We start from the raw sequence: 7404 nt of genomic DNA on the forward strand, positions 1-7404 counted from the left end.
GTGAGGACTACTCTAACAGTAGTTAAGAAAATGAGATGGAAAGATTGAGGGGGAGGCAATGAATTCTTCTGTAGTAAGAAAAAAGAGAGGGAGATCTCACACAAAATAATGTTCGAGAGGAGATTTAGGGAAACATAAGTGCTTAAAGGTGCCTGGAAGGGTATTTCAGGCTGTGAGAACTAGGTGTGAAATGTATTTTGTGTTTGGGGACTGGAGAGTGGTCTGATGACTGCTCTGAAAGACACAAAAGGGGAGGGAGGAATGGAAAGAGATGAGATTAGAATATAGGCTGGGGAGCAAGTTATAAAGAGCCTTAAATGTTATGTGAGAGATTTGGCTTCATTCTGTAAATAGCAATAAAAATTATAGGAGAGCAAGTGACTTTTAAAACTGACATCGGTGTGCAGCATGGATTACTGGAGGGCGATGTCAGAGAACTGGAGGCCAGTTGGGGAGCTCGTGAACTAGTCTAGGTGACTATTGATGAATCAGGAGAAATTTGAAAGGTAGCGTGGAGGCTGGATTAAAAGGATTTAGATGGGATATGAGAGAGAGAAGATTTAAAAAGACAGCAAGACTGCAAATTTAGATGACTGGACCCAGGGGAGTTATTTGCAAAAGACTAGCTAGAAACAGGAAGAAGGGCAAGTTTGAAAGGGAAGACACAAAGAATTCCCATTAGAGAATATTAAGTCTGATATGCCTACAGATATCCAGGTAGAATTTTCCAAACAATAATCAGGAAATTCTTCCTGGAGTTAGAAGATCTGAAATAACTTGCCACAATACATACATTAGAAAAATAAATCAAGAGTTGTAGGTAAAAAGCAATAAAATGGTTGAACTATAAAAAGATAACAAGGGTAGAAGTTATTACCCCTGAATGTATAACCACGGACGTGCTAAAAGTGGGGGGGGGGGGGGAGATCTGACTGTGCACTTCCTAGCAACCAAAGAAAAGAAGTAGCTACTACAGCTATGATGTATATAGGAGAAAATAATGTATTCTTTTTTTGTTATTTTTTTAGAAGAATCCAATGCCCTGCTCAAAAGCACCGATGGAATTGACCCCGAGAGTCCTCATAAACACAGATGATGTTCCCCAATAAAGCAGATAAGGGAAATCTGTATACAGTGGAGTCTGGGAGCACTCCTAGAACACAGCAAGGCTGAGTGGCAAAGTACAAATCAGTAAAAATGATTCTGCAGGGAGTCAAGCAATGAAATTCAAGTATACAGCTCTCAGATGGCCTGCCTTGATGCAGAGATGGAGAGAATACTTGCATAAGCAACCAGAAGCTTTTCTTCAAACTTCTGTATTGCATAGCAGTATCGAGGAGTGAAAAGTGGAGTGCCCTAGCAGAAATAAAATAGGGCTCTTCTGCTTGACTCTGTCCTCAAGGGCCTGTTTAAATATTTCATGGAACCTTTGGGACATTACTGGACACAATTCAAAAAGCTTCGGGCCTAGAGAACTGAATTGGCCACATTTCTCTATAGCAAATATGCAAGATTATGATTTACCACAACTGTGGTTTTGCTAAAGGTTGGGCAATATGGATATTAATTTTAGTTTATTCTAAGGCTATTGCTAACTCATATGGTTATTTATGTGTGAATCAGAAAAAGTGAAAACATTTTTTAAGTAAGTATTTTTCCACAACCTGAATTGTTCTGGCCACGAGACTTGTCCAGAGCCCACTGGATACCAGCCTGGCCTGTGTGCACACCCAGGGACACTCCAGCCACTTGCACACATGGAAATTTGCAAACAAGCACAGTACAATCAGGAAGCATAATCTGTGCTCTCCCTCCTACTCTCTAGGTGAGGAAACGTCTCACAATCAGAGTTGGAGCTGTGAGGAGCTAAAGAAGTGCTTCAGAGACCCCCGGAGTGGTTGAGAGTGGGGTGCAGCCACGGCATGTGTGTCTACCTGCTAGGGCCTGCTCTGCTGAGTGTACAAGACCACAAGGTCATTATGGATTTATGTAGGAAGGACTCTCCCTTCCATCAAGAAGTCCTGGAATCTCAGCTCCCACCACAAGCTCCATGTAAGTTAGCATCTATCTATCATGTGAATTGTGCCCACTTACCCAAGACATCTTTGTACACACACACACATACACACACGCGCACACACATGCACCCTAGACTGTGGATATTTCATGTTGCTAATGTCAAATCTACATGCTTTAAGAAGCAACACAACAAATGCTTTAGAAATTGTATAATGATACTTTAAAGTCTGCCTAAGTGTTTCATCTCAATGGATATTAACTCCACGTCTGCTGAAAGGTGAACTAAAGCCAGCCTATTATTTTCCTCAGAAACCAACATAGAATTTTCTCCAGGCATGCACACATGCACATGCATACACACACACACACATATGGGTGATTAATTCTTCACAACATAGATTCGATTCAAAGACTTTAGTCTGGATATTTTTAGAAGACACCATTGAGGCAGCTGAAAAAAAATCTAAATATCACCCCAATAAAACGATATAAGATCCTAGTGAATCCTACAAAACAATAGTTGAAAAATATACCCCCAGGAAAGCAAATGAACTGGTCTTCTGTATAATGATAAATATAAGTCACTGCGATATTAGAGTTTTGATAAAAGTGATGATTTGTGTTTTAGGGTAGTTGATCCTAAGCTGCTATTATTATTATTAAGAAACTAATTAGCTAGCAGAACCAGCTCTCTACTGAGGCTACTTCTTCTATGACAGGAAGTCACCAGGGTAGAAAAGATGACTTTGTTCCTTCTCATTAGTGGAAGACATACATTGAGCATATATAAAAACATATTAAAATCATTAAAATGTAAACTGAAAAGAAGGAAGACCAAAAGCTTACTTGCTGTACTCTAAATGGCTATAGGTGGGAAGCCAAAAAATATTTAAAAGAATTAGGAATTCCAGTGAGACCACACATGAGCTGGAATAATTAGCCAATAATCTATATATAAATACTTTAAATTTTACCTCAATCTTTGGATTTTAACTGCAAAAATCAGACACATATTAAAATAACCTGGCATAGGCCGTCATGAATGCTAGTCTCCTCAAAAGCTTCCTCACTGGTTCAGAGCCATGTATGGTCTCTGCCAAGGGACCAAACACCTTTATGGTTCCTTTTGTGTTCATTTAAGCCAGGATCCACCACTCCATGGAAGATCCCTGGGATGAGTGGCTTGGAGAGCCTTCTAGACTCCTGTAGTCACCATGTCTCTCTGCTACCACTGACTAACATGGATAGTGCCAGTAGAAACCCAAGACTGATCTTGACAAAAAAAATATGAACTGCATATCTAAGAAAATAAACAAAAGCATTTAAATTTAGGATGCCTATTCCTAAAAACACCCACACATTTTTAGTATCTGAATTACCCATAACCCTGTACCTCATTACCTCCCTTTTCCCAAGAAGCCTCAGGACAGAAGATGGGAAACCAGGCTCGATGAAGTTTCCACAATTTGCTATGCTGCATGGTTTACACACACAAGTAAAATGAGAATCTCTGCACTTTGATAGAAAGTGCAGGATGGAAGCTGGTCTTACTCCACTAAGCTGTATTGCTTCTCTTTTGTCAAAGTGCCTGAAACTCACTGAAGTATTCCTTGGAAGACACTGAGAGTCATTCTTGCGTCCATTACTTGCAAAGCTATACAAGAGTTAACAATAAAATGAGAGGAAACAAGAAACAATTAGATTCCTCTCCACTGTTTGTATAACATAAATGTAAAAATGCTGTAACTACGGTAAAAATATTTATTATGCAAGAAGTATGTGCTACCTACGATGGCATGAATAATTTATATTATGAAGGTCGCTGAGTTTCCAAATCCACTTATTTACTATATATCTTAGCATCTAAAGTGTATTTGCAAGGTTAGCTTTAAACTGATGAATACTACCAGCAAATAAAAAATACAGTTTCTCCTTTTAGTCTCAGTTTTCTAATCATTTAAAGGCCATTCAAACTATGAAAAATGTATGTTATCCTTCATATGCATTTCGTTTTCCCTTAAACATATTCTTATCATCATAGTCCTTGAATATTTAAAAGGCACAAAACTCAAAATAATAAAATAAAATAAAAACTGCTCCAATTTGCTTTCAGCCTGAAGGAACAGCAATAAGTGGGAGAAAAGCAAACTTGACAGTCCCTATCCCCATAGTGCCATCTCATGGCAACTGCGCAGAGACAATGGCTCAATAAAGACGGCTGGGGAACAGGGGCCGGAGGTGAGGACACCCACTGTCCAGGCAGACCCAACGGCCAGGATGGCCACTCCAACTAGTCGCCAATGCAGGTGGTCATTAAGTAAATACTCTGGAGAAAGCAGAGAAGCATTTGTTTTTCCTCAGCTATCTGCCTCATTTCTGACTGCAATGTTGTAAATTCCACTTCATCTTTCATAATCTATAAATATACAGAACATCGACCTAAGTATTTCATTTCCCTTTAACCGACCAAAGCCCTATGAAGTAGTTATTCCTATTTTCCCCCATTTTAGATATGAGGAAAGCTAAATGACAAGTCCAAGGTCACAGAGGTAGCAAGTGGTTTGCAAGTGATCACAATGGTCTTCCTCTGAAATGAGAGAGACGAACTTCGTTACCCAGGATCGACACAAGGCCTTTTCCATAACCCTGAAAATGTAGATCCTTTCTAACCATGTCTCTCGGAAGCTTCTGCAAGGCAATTTACATATAATTTCACTTAATCTTCATATAATTCTGTGAGCAATGATTCCTATTTTTCAGTAAAAGAGATTGATCATGAGGATGTTAAATAATTATTCCAAGGTCACCTCAGCCAGAAAACGTCAAAGCTGGATTACAAAACAGGCTGACACAACAGCCCCGGTCTGTTTACTGCATCACATGCGGTGGCCCTGGCGGGTCACCTGGGCTCGGAGCCTCAGGGTCCTCATCTACACAGTGAGGACGACAGTGAGCCCATAACCCTGAGCAGGTTAGGATGGAATGAAATAATGGATAGAAAGTGCTTAGAAGAGCGTCAGCCAGAGAATGAGCGCTCACTGAAGGGTTACCATTTTTACTATTGTGATTGTTTTCTCAAAATTCAGAAAAACTCTGTCTTTGGCAATACTGAAGGAGTGGTTTGAGTGCAGTCCTGCCCTGTGGCGGAGGAACGAGAGGGGACCTTCCAGCCGCCCACCCTGGAAACCTGCGCCTTGCTTCTGAAGAGCTAAAAGCGCTCTGCACCAAGGGCCCATCAAAGACTCACACCGACCCGTGAAGGGGGAAACGGGCTTTATCTCTATTTCATGAGACAGTTACCGCTGGCCTCGCAACAACATGAAGTTTAGTAGCTTCCTCAAGTCTTTTAACCACCTACCTCTTTCTCCATGACCTCACTTTGCAGAACTCTAAATTACATCAATTTAAGCACGAGTTTCCTGCAAGCATATCATAAAAATATACAAGCTTATGGTTTTGGTGACTGTATTAATAATTGCAGTAGGTATGCTTCATGTAATGCGGCCACAGAAAATTTTGCACAAAGTCTACACAAAATTTGACGTCTCTCTGAACATACTTTTTCCACGGGACATACTAGATAGAAAGAGGGCTTGAAACAGGTTTGACAAAACCTTGAAGACTACACCTTGCTCTATTTTTCCTTTCTTCTACAACTTTTTCAGAATGTCCTCCTGCCCTGATTAAATATGTAAATAGAGATTTTATATATACGACATTTCCAGGTTTATTTGCAGTTAGAGTGGCCACATGACTGTTTCGGCCAACGATTTGCAAGGTTTCAAGCGGACGGGGAAGGGGGAATAACTTCCCTCCTAAAAAACAATATAAAACCCCAATGGAGAAAGTGTGGGAGTGTGGTTCTTGGCCATTGGCTCCTTTCCCATCATCACTGCATCAAAAACAGATACAATGCCTGGAGGTATGACAGCCACCCTGAAAGCATGAAGAAGGATGCCACCCACTAAGAATCACGGAGCAGGGTGACAGAGGGAGCCTGAGATTCAGGTGCCATCACAGAGCTTCAGCAGCTCTCCTGGATTGTCAACCTCTGAACTTTCTGCTTTGTGAGAGAAATAAGTGCCTTTGTTTTAGGCCATTTTTTGTGTGTTTTCTGTTATGTGAGCTGAAAGCAACTATGACTCCTGCAGTACCCGTGTCCCTGTGCCTAAGGTCGGGTACGAGTGTGCCTCTACACAGCTCCTCACAGGGCTCAAGCAGCACACTGGAACTCTGTCGACCCGAATGTGGATGTCCCTGTTTCTAAGCAGGTGAGGTTGGTTCTTTCCCTATACTGACTTCTTCAGGTAATACATGCATTATTCTAAGAAAAGTAGCATGTATCTATTGTCATTTTTCCTAAGTGTCACCGCAGCGAAGAAAGGGCACTTCATGTGTGAGAAGCTATATGTAAAGAAGAAAGGTAGCAGCTACTCTGGTAAGCTGTCTCAGATCCCCCAGTGAAAAGCATCCATTTATACAGGCCTAGTCCAAAATAAGAGCATATTTATGGAGCTATGTTCTATGCAGTGTCAAGCCCTCCCTGATTCTGAAGTTACTCTGGACATATGGTTATAATTTTAGAACTACCTCATCGCCGCCTCACGGGAAATCTCACTGCCTCGTGGAACCATGTCTTCGTTGCCCCCCTAGTGTTCCTGGTTGGTGCTCAAATCTTCCACGCCCTCTTTCTTACTCAGGTTTTTTCACTTGAGACAAGGACACCAAGCTTTCCTCGCTTTTACTTCTCACTGGCCATGTCTTCTCAGTCTCCTTTTCCAGTATTTCCTCTCGTTTTGACCTCTAAATTAATCTCTGACTCTGTCCTCAGACTCCTTTCCTTCTCTAGCTTTGTCCATGTCTCAAGTGATTGGACTGAGTCCCCCAGCTTTAAATACCATGCTTCGTGATTCCCATTTCTCCATATGCATTCCCAGAGTCCTGGCTTGTTCCTGAATCTGTGCACCCAATTTACCACCGAACATCTGCACATAGAAGTCTGACAGGCAGCTCACATGTAGCATGTGTAACAGAGCTCATGATTCGCCTAAGTAGCCTACAGCCCCCTTCCTCCCTCGGTGTCCCTATCTCAATAATGACACCACACTTTGTCAGACCAGAAGCTCAGGAATTGTCCTGAAATCCTTTTTCTCACATCTGAAAACCATCCATCAGCAAACCTAGTTGGCAACACCTTCACAATCTATGCAGTACCAAGACACGTCTTTTTAAAAAATATACCTTTACTGATTTCAGAGAGAGGGAGAGAGAGAAACATCAATGATGAGAGAATCATTGGTCAGCTGACTCCTGCACGCCCCCGACTGGGGATCAAGCCAGCAACCCGGGAATCAAACCAGGATCTCCTGGATCCTAGGTCAATGC

This window comes from Miniopterus schreibersii, assembly GCF_964146895.1.
Source record: "Miniopterus schreibersii genome assembly, chromosome: 7".
NCBI classification, from domain to species: domain Eukaryota; kingdom Metazoa; phylum Chordata; class Mammalia; order Chiroptera; family Miniopteridae; genus Miniopterus; species Miniopterus schreibersii.